Below are 15,292 nucleotides of genomic sequence, written 5' to 3' on the forward strand. Positions count from 1 at the left end.
AGTGTCCCGAATGATTGATGTGGACAAAATGGAATGTGTCTATCTCCTGGGGCCTATTGCACAAAAGCAGAATTAAGACATCCGGGATAAGTTACTGAGCTGCGCTCAATGAATCCAAAACAAGAGCGTACAGGCTTAATTGGTTGCACAACGAGCAAGCAAGGATGAGCAGACACGGATTCATCAAGCCAGGTGAAACCCATCCTGGATAAGTGCGCGCTCACGGCTCCCTCAAATAGACCCCGCCACTGATCACAGATTCACCATGGCAACTAGAGCGGCTTCATTGCTTCTTCTACGGTGTGAAGTAGGTAGCGATAGCCTTTTCACAACAGCAACAAACAGCAACACCACTGTTTAGGAGAATATTGCAACTAGTGCCGCGACCAACACGTGCAAAATGGTTAGGCACTCCTGTGACGTCACATTGTCGCATGACAGGTCGGGAATGGCGAGTATGTAAAAGTTAATTAATGATCACAAACGTTTAAATAATGACAGTGGGTCTAGGTATTTGTGATAACAATGTGTAGTGGGCAGTGGAATAACTATTGGTTTCCGTTTGTGGTGACTGCTGACCAGTGGCGCAAAAAGTGGGTATGCGCTATATGCAGCGCATAGGGGCGCAGCACCGTGGGGGCCCAAAACAATGGTTAAAAAAAATCATATATATATTATTTTTATTTTCTATATGTAGCTACCTGCTGTGCGTTTCTAAATCATTTCAACATTTCCTCAATGTTATATAACATTTTAGAGGACTAACAGGCTAGAGTAGGCGTCCTATCTCATAAGATTCCATCATAGAATGTTGACATAGAAGAGGGAGTGGGGGGCGCCGTGAGCGCTGAGCGAGCAGGTACATGTAGGCCTACGAGTAGTGAGTTGCCGTCTATGGAAAAAGATGGATGCAGCAAAAAAAGCTGTTTAGTGTTGACGACTAAAAATAGAAAAAGAAAGAGGGAAACGGAGATGTCATGTCAAGCGACAGCAGTTAAATAAGTGGATGGTGAAAGGCAACAGGTAGGATTTAAAGTGATGATGTCTGTGCTTGGAGGCTTGCAAATATTCATGTTAACAGACTAACTAGCGTTTACAGTATATGCCGATTGAAACATAGCCTATTTCATTCAGATAGCTAGGTGGCTACCATGCTCATACTGCACTTTTAATGGCAAATTGCAAACAGAAATGTCACGCTAGCAACAACTCATTACATGTTTCCATATCCTAACAATGAAGGCTCCTTGTAATAACTTAAAATTGTGTTGTCAATGTGGCGCAAACAAACAAGGCTAGAGTAGGCCTATCAGCCTTATCCGTTGTGAGCAATAGCTGGCAAAAATACTTTATGAGAACCTTTTAGACTCTCTTAAAGTGACAATGCACCATTTATCAATACTTCATCAAGTTAAACATCAAATTGGCAGCATTTCTTTAATATATATATATATATATATATATATACACACTAATGCACAGTAATAGTGTTACTGGCCTTTTGTTTTGCTTTAGTTGTCTGTGTTTTTTTTTTTTTTTTGGGGGGGGGGGGGGGGGGGGGCAATATTGTTGTTGTACCCCTCAAAAAATGTGTAGCTGCGCCCCTGCTGCTGACTGAGATAAGGGATGAGATTAAATAGATCCTGGAATTTAGCCTGGTCTGGAGCAGCTAGCTCCACAGAATAAATCGCCATGGTAACTAGTAACTAACCATATCCTGCTGCCCCCTATCCTGCTTTTGTGCAACTGGATCACGGATAAATTGAACCAGGATAACCAAGATATCCCGGCTTAATCCCTTATCCTAGTTTTGTGCAATAGGCCCCTGCATGCCTGACTCCAGGCTATAGCTCCAAGTATCGGCTATAGAGAGAATACAAAACCAGTATCAATGTTTGCTCCATATGTGAGGTTTTTGCAGGTTCATTTCTTCAACAAAGGAACATTGTGATTGCCAAAGTGTGTGCACAAACAATGCTGGTCTTTTTTGTCGTGGTGAGAAAGCTGCGACTGTCTTTTCATCTGTGCAAAAACCAATCACAGACGGCATCATGCAGTACTGCTTGCGCAACTCTGTCTGAACACGCTGCTAAAGAAAGCAATGATCTTGTATCAGCGTCACTGTGTACAGACAGGCTGTCCCTCTGAGGGTCTGCACTCTCAGCTCCTCCATCACCATCCTGTTCTATTATCACCCAACACGCCAAGTGTGCGGCCGTAGCACTGCCTACTATAGGCTACTCAACAACGACAGAGAACATTTCCCTTGTGTGAATTCACACCAAGTTGGCCTACTATAACTTCCCAACTCTCCAACGGCATGATAGTAGGTTATTTAAAAACATTATCAAAACCAGCTTGATGCAGAACTATACGCACGCACACCTTTTGTTTGAGCAAGAGAGAGAATGACAGCGCACGCACGCAGCGTTACACACAATGCTAAGCTAATTCACTAACTAAAGACTTCAAGGACATCATGGATATAAAACATTTGTTGTTAACAACAAAAACAGAAAGGATGGAGGCAGCAAAGCTAGCGAGTACTTTCAGATAGGCAAGAACGAGGTAGGCAAAATTGGTGTGTTTGTCAAAACGTTAGCATTACAACTGATGGATGTGAGTAGCCTACCAAAACACTAATTTCTGCAGTCGCCCCTGTTATCACCAACCCAGACCAGACAATACAGTATTACAGCAATACAGCCAGACCAGCATAAACTCACTAGAAGCAGTCATGTTAAATTTGGCCTCTTACAGAGGGAATGCATGTGCAAGCATAAACTATGCACCTCTTCATAATTGCACTTTTAAGTGCATATATGTCCCTCTAGGATTCAATCATTTGCAGTATGGAAACTAATAACACATAGGCTTACTATAGTCAGTATTAAACTGAAGAGGTGATGTGCATTGTGTGTTAACTTTGATAAGAATGCATTGAGGCGCATTAACATAGAACTTGTTGCATGTCAATTATCTAATACTCAAATTGGGACACTGAAGATGGGCTACAGTTTGTCAACTTTTATTTCATGGCCTGTAATACCTTTTCGGGACTTTTAATACAATTTTGGATATATTTCAGCCCCTGAGTACAGTCTCTGATTTTTCCCACTTGACTGAACATTTGGAGCCTTTGGAGCTATGCCCCGGGCGAAACATCTAACGATTAGACAAAAGGCACAGACGCCACTTCTACCTACGTGAATGATCTAATACCTCCCTGGATGGCCATCCACTTTAACCTTGTGATACTCAATTAACTCCAGCATATGATAACATCATTTAGATATTTACCTAATGTTTTATTGAAGGATTATAATAGAATAACATCTCATACTCAAATGGACTTTGTTAAACTTGCATTAATACTGTACTTGGGTAATGACCTTTATAATTTTGGTGTAAGAATCATTTTAAGATAACAAAAAAAAAGGGAATTACAGTGCTCCAGTTCCAGAATAAAAAATAGTAAGATAACATTTCATGAGCATATTTGCCAATTAGTGTCTGCTTAGGATAGTGTTTCAATGAATCAAAGTCCAGTGGACTTTTCCGCCCCCTTCCACGCCCTTTGTACCTGTGGCTATTGTGTCTGCCTGCATCTCACCTTTCCATTCACAGAGCAAATGCCCATAGCGTTACGAGCAGCCGTTAGATACGAGCAGCCAACACGTCATTTGGCATCAAACAGCAGCAGCACGCCACATACCCAGCATGGCTACAGGTTGTGATTGGAAACTTCTTCCAGTGTGATGGAGGGGGAGATTGTCCTCTGTGCAGTCTGATCGTGTGATGGAGGGGGAGATTGTCCTCTGTGCAGTCTGGTCTCCATCAGCTGTTAACATCAGGGGACTGGCGGCCTCTGCAACAACAGTTCCTGCAATTTACCAACTTTAGATAGAGTTTCAGTATACTTTATTTCAGTTACACGTGTGTACTACCCCAAACCCCCTAACAGACAGACACACACACACACACACACAGAGAGAGAGTGAGAAAGATTGAGAGAGAGAGAGAGAGAGACAGACAGAGAGAGAGAGAGATACACACAGAGAGAGATACACACACAGAGAGACACACACACTCACTCACATCCAGCTGAAGAGGGATTCACTAAGAAAATAGACTACAAATTGAAATGCAAATACTGATAACTGCTTAAGCATAATATAGCAATATTGTTTTATGTTACAAGGACACCATTTGTTCTCTGACAACAATACTTGTCTGTTCAGGGCTCCGAGGAGCGTCTAATGAACATGGTCCATTCCTCATTCACTTGCCCTCAGGAGACTTCCACATGGCATCTACTGTGTGTGCCCATTGTTGTATCTGGACACTAATAAGAGCATGTTCTGGAAATACCACTGATATTATCACCTCCATGGCCCCATTTTACTTGGAGTTATTATCAGGTCATCATTATCTGCCCATTATCGTCTGACAGTGTGATTTGGAGATGCATTTTTATATCAGTAGAGTGGTGCAGACAGCCGCCTAATAGCACCTCTGAATTCTTGTGGTTGACAGCTACCATCAGCGAATAACCTTGTTGCAGAATGGGAAGACACTGCTTCGAAACCCTTTGGTTATATACCAAAATTAAAATGGAAATGTTTTTTTTTTCATGGGGCAATGAAACATTGCTCACTATGTAGGTAGCCATACATTTTTAATTATGGTCCCTTCGCAGTTTAACAAAAGACCTCAAGAGGATCCTAAAAAGTTGTGGCTCCACTCAATAAAAGTCAGGAGTGAGTCACAAGAAAACAATCATTGTCTGTTAAGGTTTGTTGTTTTTCTGTCTGACTCCTTTTCTGTTTCCTGCGCTGAATGGCGTCACACTGGATTACTGCCACCCTTTATTTGCCATTCATACAAGGAGTTGCATATGATAGACACTGACTCACTAGCGTCTTTCTTTCAGCCAATCCCTCCTGATTGCCTTGGAACAGGTTCAAGTTAAGGTAAGGAGAAAACTGTGGTGCAATGCTACATAATGCAGAGCAATAAGGACAGAAGTCAAGGGATGTTCCTGTGACAGGAAGGCTACAGATGTCCTTAATATCCACATCAGACACTGCAGCCCAGGCATCCATCATCTGGCTGTGAGGGGAAGAAAAGTGAACAGATGTACATATCTGTGAGGGGAAAATATAATTTAGAGAATGAAAGATCAGTGCCTCACATCAAGAAGATGGAAAGCAGGAAAATAAAAACATAGATATCTCTCTCCTCCTAGTCAGGAGCAAAAGAGACAGAAAGAGAGAGAGAGACAGACACAGACAGAGAAAAAGAGAGTGAGAAGGCGTACCAGTCAAAGAGACTCTTCTTTGACATGAACAGAAGTTTTGGTTTCTCTTTCATCTCCCATAGTCTCTCTAAAGATGTGAAACCTGCCAAATTATGTGATTACCAGGTAAACATGTGGGTTTGATAAAAACATGCAAGGTTAAAAATGTGGACATTTGAATTTGAGTCTTTCATCCGTTCACTTCTTGAATGCATTAAAATGGTAATGCTACTCTCAAGACCCCCCAATAATTACACTTACACCTGACATTTTCTCAGTGGCCAGAAAGCGTTTCATCTCAGGTGACTAGTGGGCCTCTAGTTGGAACGTTGGGATGCTGATGCTGTCAGTGGTCCCTGTGTGGGCACTTCCCAAACCTTTGTCTTATGAGACATTGGCCACAATCTCCTTATTACTCATTCTCCATCAGAAAACCTGTTCATGCCGGAGGACAAAGTCACTAAAGCATGCTTATTTTCTTAAGCCTCTGTTTGTTGTGTAACAACAAAAACGTGAGCTTTTCTCTGTAAATGAGTAGTATTACAGTGAGTAAATGAGTAATTGTTCTCTGTAAATGAGTAGTAATTGTTACCTGAACACATGAACACAGATACACACTTGAGAGTATGTTGGGCCTTTTATGGGCTTTAATCTGGTCCACACACAGCAGTGTAATGATGGGATTTGCCAAGTTGCCCCTTGGCACAAATTACATGCTGGCGTGCTGGTAAACATCTTTTGATGCACATACATGGCTTTGAATGCATGGTGATTGGTCACATCTCAAAGGCAGAGGCTGTAAGTAATTGCTTTATTAATTTATAGAGTTTGTGCTGAACATATTAAATTCCCTTTAATGAAAGTCAATGCTTCTGTCAACAAAGCCTTGAAAAAAGGGAAACGTTTTAACACCTATTTTACACTCAATCACAGAGTCTCTGGTTCCACATCTCTTTGGACTGAAGAGCTGTAATGAATCAATGCTTGCTTAGTTGTTTGTGTGTGTGTGTGTGTCTACTTCTGTTGGCGAAAGTTATTTCTTATATGGATTGTTTCACATAATTGTTGTACACATGAGTTTCAACTCCAACACCTCCTCAAGAAAGACTAGGCGTGTCACATGATATCAGAGCTGGTTTGTAGGTGAGCAGTTGGTGATACCTCCCCATCAACAGTGTCAGTGAGTGAGTGAGCGCCAGCGCAACAGGACATCACTCAAGGTGACCTCCCCTGTGCCCACAGCAAAAGCTCAGCTCAGATACACTATCAAGCACCAATGCACTGCAAGCCAGTTTCATTCAGAGCCAGACTGCAAGCCTTACAAACTTAAAATACTACTATGTCACAACTACAAACTATGTCTTTACAGCCCAAGAAAGCCACAGATGAAGTTGAGGGAATTTTTTAATTCAAAACTTTCTGAGTAATAGATATTCATCACCTCTACAAATGACTCTACAGACTTTTCCAGTACAGCACCTTTTCCTCCCTCCTTTATGGCAGTAAGAGATGTTGGACTGAAGCGTCCCCATGGTCACGATGCTAAAGAAGCCCGTGCTTATCTATGATGTGTTCACAACAGCTCTTTTTCTGGACGCCATCAGCGGTCTCCCTAAAGGTCATGTGTCCTTGAGACTCACAGCAGCATATGTGCTGACGCAAACCTTGCGTAATGCTTGAACTCAAGTGCTCCTTTTAACTTGTGGGTATTTGTGAACAATCATCTCTGCTATATTAAAGATGCCGTCATTCATGACTATTTTCCACAACGCTATGGTTGAAGACATATTCATCAGGGCCAAACAACAGGTAAAATACATAATTTGCATAAATATTCATCATTGGCACCGTTTAATGTCTTTGCTTTGCAAACTGCTCATCTTAATAAGACACTGATGGAAAACTATGCACACTAGATAAGGAGAAGTACATCTTCGAAACGATCTTTCATGGAGACAGCTCCAATCATTCAGATCTCCAGATATGCAAGCCTGTCACATTCACCTTTAGGATCTTTTTAACTGCGACTCAGTTAAAATTGGTGTTCTAAATGATCACAATGCCACATGATCACTGATACTTATCTCCCATAATTGATCTCATTCAAAGAATTATTCTGATCTGTTTAACCTGATTATTACCACAGTGATTCCATCATTAAGTCACTTGCCTTTGTGCAATTTTGATACACTAAACCATGCCCAATTGGAAAGCAGGAGGGGATTTGTGGGTGTGAAATCCTGTAGAACAATAATGCATAGAGTAGAGCGATGCTCTGGAGAGAGTCTGTGGATGGGGAGCTGAATCTCCCTGACAGACACGCAGCTCGGTTGGCATGTGTTTGTTTGATCGTAGTGTTTAGTGTTTGTAATGTCAACTAAAAGAGCGGAGAGATCGAGTCAGTAGCATCCCTGCAACTGCTCTCTTTGCCACACTGTGGTGAATCCTTCACATAAAATGTTAATATCTCTTACGTTATCTGATCATCACCCTCACAGAAGGCCACCAGAGCTTCAAAGTCATGGGAATAGGAGATGGGAAAACCCTTCTTTTGACTCAAAAAATTAAAAAGGAAGTAAAAAAAATGTAAGTAGATAATATTATAGACTCTGCATTTCCATAGCATAATCATATGACAGTTATTACACTCCAATTTTAAAATAGCCCACTGAGCCATCTCATCATCTATGTCTTTATCACTCTTATTCTTTTGGTTTCTTTTGTCATTGAAAATAATAGCAGTGAGGGGAAAGAGAAAATAATGATGTGCAAGGCTTCAGTCAAGTCATTCTGCTTTGGTTACCTATTCATTTGTATTCCTACACACTGACAGGAAGTGCTTTCTGCTTCCAGATAAGGACACTAATGAGATTTTTAGGGGAAAATAGACCAGAGTGGAAATCTGAACAATACTTGGGCAACAAGAAAAGGATAATAACTATATTATTACTTGCAACCATATAATTTGATCTCCGCCTGCATAAATCTGTGAAACATAATGCATGATTAATGAATGTTTCATCAGGGTTTGTGGGTGATTTTATCATGTTTCACTGTAACAGTTTACTTGCTGGAGTCTCATTTCACTCTTTAAGCTCCAGGGGCCTCATTTATAAAGCGTTCTTACGCACAGATTTGATGTTAGACCGTGCGTACGCTCAAATCCATGCCAACGCTCAGATTTATAAAAATCGTCTTTGACGTGGAAAAGTGCTTATCTCCACGTCAGGTTCAAACTTGACGTACGACCATTTCCTTGTGGTAATGCCGGGTTACTGCAAGTAATCTGAGGTCTAAATGCGATCAAAATTCCAAGACCAACGATCTCATGTCTTTGCTTGCCATATGCATGATCAATATCAGAAGATTTTTAAAGACGTTTTTGGACGCAGCTTAATGTTTCATGGTTTAGCATCAAACTGCTAATGAGAAATAGCCCACTTAAGAAAGTGAAAAAACGTATAGCTTACTGCTTACTTATTTCATAATATCTAAAAAAACCACCAAGACCTAGAATGATTGAAACATTCTTACAGGTGATCTAGTATATTTAGTGTTTTCACCAATCTAATATTGACCATAAAATGTCCAATTGCCCTCGTTTAGGAGAGGAAAAGTACATTTGTGTCAGGGATGTAGTGGTAAAATAAGAGGTGGGTGAACTATGAATTCTGCAATCTTGGTGAGGTGGACTGCTCCATGCGATATCGGATTTTTTAAAAAGGCATTCAGAACATGTTTGATAATGGTGGAGGTTATTGTACAGTATTGGGAATATAAGATAGTATTGGACAATACAGTTTTGAATGTTAAAAGTGAATAAACTCTTTTGAGAGGTGGATAAACTCTAATAAGAGGTGGGTGAGCCTAAACTCTATTTCTGGATAAACTGCGTTTACTCGCGTTTAGCCTCCACTACATCTTAATTTGCGCTCATAGGCCTATTCCCAGCTTCGTAACAGAAAGGTAATATTTGAATGTAAGCTATACAATGTAGGCTATAGATATTATATATCATATATAGCCTACACAACCAAGGGACGGAAGTTATCTTCTGAAAGCAAGGCATCTTCATATTTAGTGTTGCTTCGGAGTTGCGTAAAGAGGTGCAGAGCGCGCACCTGTTTGCTTTTTTTGACTGGCAGTGCCCAAGATCAGATGACAATACGTGAGTTGAATAATGTAGGCTAAAATATAAAGGTAGGCCTAAAGCAAACAATAAAGGACAATGTTTAAGCCATTGGACATTATTGAAAGAAAACGATAGCAAAGATACGAAAGCAGAATGGATGAATAATGACCGGCGAACTAGGCTACTTTTTCAGCAAAAACATAGCCTATCCTAAAAGAAACGTTAAGCCTACATGACATATCACGCTTAATTTAGTCCTCTGTTTTGTAGACAAAATCAGCATATTACCCTGGGTCATATTGGAAACGTACAGTAGCCTACTGTACCATAACGTACAGGATTATGCTGTAGGCCTAGGTCTTTCCTTCATAAGGTAGGCCTACCCATTTTTTTCTTCTACAAAGTAGGCCTAAACATAGGCTACTAAATGTTGATTATTCACATTACTGCAAGCAAAAGGAATGAAAGCGAGCAGAGGACAATGGACATGGATGCATACCATCTCTTTCCAGAAAGCTTTGCTGAAAAAAACATAATTAGTTAAGCTATTCGAACTGACTGACTAAATGAGGCCCCAGATAGCAATGCTGAGCATGGAGTGCCCTGGGGGCCTCATTTATAAAAATGTTGCGTAGAAATCATACTTCATTTGATCTTAGATAATTTCTGAAATGATCGTACATGTGATTCAGAGAAAACGAACGTACGCACAACAAAACGTGCGTACGCCACCCTTCCAGGTGTGCCCATTATAAATCACAAATGAACGTCAACTTGTGCGCAGCAGGATGGTTTTAGGTCTCCGCCTTGTAAACACCCCCTCATCAATATCATTAGCATATGTTTTAATGAAATCAATGGCCTAAAAGCTGTAGCCTATGTAAAATTATATATTAAAAACATTAGTATAGGCCTAGCCTATGCCATCTGATGTTAACTAGCCTATATGCGTCAGTTCGAATATCTTAACTAATTATGCTTTTTTCCAGCAAAGCTTTCTGGAAAGAGATCGTATACATCCATGTCCATTGTCCTCTGCTCGCTTTCATTCCTTTTGCTTGCAGTAATGTGAATAATCAACATTTAGTATGTTTAGGCCTACTTTGTAGAAAAAAAATTGGGTAGGCCTACCTTATGAAGGAAAGACCTCTAGGCCTACAGCATAATCCTATACGTTATGGTACAGTAGGCTACTGTACGTTTCCAATATGACCCAGGGTAATATGCTGATTTAGCCTACAAAACAGAGGACTAAATTATAAGCGTGATATGTCATGTAGGCTTAACGTTTCTTTTAGGCTAGGCTATGTTTTTGCTGAAAAAGTAGCCTAGTTCGCCGGTCATTTTTCATTCATTTTGCATATCTTTGCTATCATTGTCTTTCAATAATGTCCAATGGCTTAAACATTGTCCTTTATTGTTTGCTTTAGGCTTACCTTTATATTTTATCCTACATTATTCAACTCACGTATTGTCATCTGATCTTGGGCACTGCCAGTCAAAAAAAGCAAACAGGTGCGCGCTCTGCACCTCTTTACGCAACTCCGACGCAACACTAAATATGATGCCCTGCTTTCAGAGGATAACTTCCGTCCCTTGGTTGTGTAGGCTATATATGATATAAAATATCTATAGCCTACATTGTATAGCTTACAGTCAAATATTACCTTTCTGTTACGAAGCTGGGAATAGGCCTATGAGCGCAAATTAGGATGTAGTGGATGCTAAACGCGAGTAAACGCAGTTTGTCCACCTCTGAAATTACAGAAATAGAGTTTAGGCCTACCCACCTCTTATTAGAGTTTATCCACCTCTCAAAAATAAAATATCTATAGCCTACATTGTATAGCTTACAGTCAAATATTACCTTATGTTACGAAGCTGGGAATATGCCTATGAGTGCAAATTAGGATGTGGTGGAGGCTAAACGCAGTTTATCCACCTCTGAAATTTCAGAAATAGAGTTTAGGCCTACCCACCTCTTATTAGAGTTTATCCACCTCTCAAAAAAGTGTATTCACTTTTAACATTCAAAACTGTATGATCAAATACTATCCTATATTCCCAATAGGCTACTGCACAATAACCTCCAACAATATCAAACTGTTCGAATGCCTTTTTGAATGCCTTCCTCTCCTAAACGAGGGCAATTGGACATTTGATGGTCAATATTAGATTGGTGCGAACACTAAATATACTAGATCACCTGTAAGAATGTTTCAATTATTATATCGTAGGTCTTGGTGGGTTTTTTTTAGATATTGTGAAATAAGTAAGCTATACGTCTTTTCACTTTCTTAAGTGGGCTATAGTTCTCATTAGCAGTTTTATGCCAAACCATGAAACATTAAGCTGCGTCCAAAAACGTCTTTAAAAATCTTCTGATATTGATCATGCATATGGCAAAGAAAGACATGATATCGTTGGTCTTGGAATTTTGAAAATGCATCGCACTTAGACCTCAGATTACTTGCAGTACCCCGTCATTACCACAAGGCAATGGTCGTACGTCAAGTTTGAACCTGACGTGGAGATAAGCACTCTTCCACGTCAAAGACGGTTTTTATAAATCTGAGCGTTGGCATGGAGTTGAGCGTACGCACGGTCTAAGATCAAATCTGTGCGTAAGAACGCTTTATAAATGAGGCCCCTGGCCTTGGTGTGGTGGAAATCCCCCTCTGGTGAAGATCCACAGTCACCACATACGCCAAAGGGGCCCAGAAATTGTTAAGTTGAATGTTTCTCTGTCAATACCCACGAGTGCTGCCCGCCACCTCCTGCTGCTTTTGTCTGATTTAGAAAGTTCATCATCAGGTCAACTCGATTTGACTCAACAAACTGGGTGCTGTCACCTGTGAAATTACCTTCAGTGCCACTACTGCTTTCCACTCCACATAAACCCTCATCAACTGCAGGCGCACAAATTACTCATGACACAATTTGCAACATTAATACGTTTAAAATCACAGAAATCCTCCAAAAGTAGAGGAACAAATAATGTTCATCCTATCTTCCCCATGTAGAAGTGTTCTTTCAGTGTTCTTTTTATCGAGGCACCTGTTTTGATGTAATATTTGCCCCAATCTCATGTTTGCAAGCCACATGCGGCATGTTTAAATGGGTGTGAGACACAGCTTTGTATTCAATTACGCCAAAAATGAGATACTTCTCACACTGTGTGGCTTCTCCCAAAGGTCTACAACACAAATATTGTTGCCCTCAAAAAGCAAGTTAAAAGGCATCTGCTTGATTAATCCCCAGTGACGATGTTTGCTAATTTGTTGCAACTCTTTGAAGCCTGCATCATTTGGCATAAAAGTGTTTCTGCTCAGAAGAAAATACCTCTGTACAAAATGGCAGATCAGAATAATGGACTAATTACTAATTTGGTCTGCACTGTTTTCAGTAAAATGGATCCAGGTGGTACATTTGCCATTTAAGAAGCTTTATCCAGTCAATAGCGAATTGTTGCTTACTAGCACATTGAATCTTTGAAATGGTTATAATCTCTTCAACTGATTGATGACATCTGTGTAGACAGAATGACCCAGACGGTCCTTTAGGGCTCCTCTTTTATTCCTCCTGTACTCCCATGAATAAATATGCAGGTAAATGCTCCAGAGACCTCATTGAGCAGAGAGAGGGACAACAAAATTGGATTATGGTCAAATAAGCAGCAGGAGATGTCCTCATCATCTCTTTCTGACATCTGAGAATTACAGCTTTTAGTTGTACGGCAGTTGCAATTCTGCACACGCACATTTATTTCATACAGCTATCAGTCACTTTGTCATTGCAGTCAGTATCCATGCAATCATCTCAAAGATGCTGCTTAAGATGGCTGGACAAAATACCAGCTTCTTATCCCCTTCATTTCAAAATCTCTAGGAAACATCCTGTGACTCGCGCACGCACTTATGATCATTCACATATGCGCACACAAACACACACACATGCACACACACACACATGCGCACACACACACACACACACACACACACACACACACACACACACACACACACACACACAAACACTCTCACACTCTCACACGCACACACACACACACATCCACACATGCACGCAAGCATGCGCGCGCACACACACACACAGTTCTCTCTAAGGACGAATTGCATGTAAAATCATTTAACACTTGCTAAACAAGAACACCCAGCCTAATTAAATGAGAACACCCATTAGCTGATAACACTGCAATACACTACCAAGCACATTCCTCGAATTTCTGCTGGCTAAAGGATCTCAGAGCAACAGAATTCAGTGCCTTACAAACATTCTTATGTCTGCTCAAATTTGTGCCAATTCACATTGTTTCCATGAAGGTCCCTACGCAATATTTTACAAAACAATGCGCTTTATTCTGTGCCATGTGCTGTGAACAAAGCTCTACACTGAGATGTTTCCGTGGAAAGTGAATAATAAACTATAACCTCAGTCTTCCCTGGGTCAGGTTGCTCACTTCAGCATAGGCAGAGTCTACACTTGTCTCTTAATTGTTCAGCAAATATGTGGCATACATGCATCCCAGTTTCAATGTAATGTTGAGGCAAATGTAGAACACGTTTAGCACTGTCATCATCAGTCACTATAGTTTGCACAGTTCATATATTTTTTGTGAGTGTTTTATCACTGTCATGGTTTAGCGCAGACTATTCCTCCAGCTAAAGAAGACCATTTGAGTGCACTGCACAGCTTGCACAGACTGCATTGTGAGGAAGTGCTTCTTTTGTGAAGCTCCTACTGTAGATGAGCCAAGGTTGCAACACCCCAACTCTGCTTTTTCATTCGGGTGCTTACTCGCGAATGGCTTTGAAAGGCTTCTGTGTGTCTCCATAGTAACTCCACTGCATAGCCCTGTAGATGTTCCTTGTCATGAATCAGTAGAGATGTTTATGAATTTGGCCGCACTGAACAACAGTGAGATGGCCAAACGTGTGCAGACTTGCTGTGCTGTGTTTATTTGCTAATTAGTTGAGCATAAAGGTCAATAAGGCATCATTCATATTATATCAAATAGTTCATTCTATATAGCTCCCTGAGGTATATCTACGTAGGAGTTTCTGTTTGATCGCTTTTCCTGTTTCAATTCATTCTCAGTCTTCCAGCAATACTCTGAAATGAATGTTGCCTAGTGTTGTGGAGTTATAATGTGCAGCCAAAATTGATAGAAAAACCTTTTCCTTTGAGGATATAGTTTATTATATTGAGACACTCTTTCTTGTGTTATATTGAGACACTCTTTTTGTGTCACTGACTGCATTCTTTCACTCTGTCAGTAAACAAAAAGAATTCATTTTCTCCCACATGCCAACTGCTCTGTGCTGCAGACAGACTATGGAAGCCCCCACTCATCTATAATTTAAACAGGCCAGAAGTCTGTGTCTTCATGGAGCAGCCAGACACGTATACAGCTTTGTCTAGCTTGTGACTATTTCCAGGCTGTTTAAAGAACAAGAACTCAGGTTGCATCTCTTTTAATGACAATGTAGTGAAGACAGCAGACCAGGATCAGCACCATGGAGAGCAACTGCTGGACAGATTACAACAAGCAAGATGGTAAACAACACGAAGGAAGGATGGTCCTACAATGGCTGAGTACCAATGAGAAGTGAGCGTCAGCAGCAGCAGACATCCACATCTTCCTGTCTCAGGAGGAGAAACAGATGAAGGAGGAAGACGTTATGAAAGGCAGAGGAATTTCTCTCTCACAAATGTAGGGAAAATATATTAGATAATGGCCAACACTGATGTAGTTACTCAAACCACCACTAAGTTAAATTCAACAAAAGGTCTCTGTTTCATAACAGTTCTACTTTTTTACTATATATATTTTTTTAACTGGC

This window comes from Alosa sapidissima, chromosome 1, assembly GCF_018492685.1.
Source record: "Alosa sapidissima isolate fAloSap1 chromosome 1, fAloSap1.pri, whole genome shotgun sequence".
Lineage (NCBI taxonomy): Eukaryota > Metazoa > Chordata > Actinopteri > Clupeiformes > Clupeidae > Alosa > Alosa sapidissima.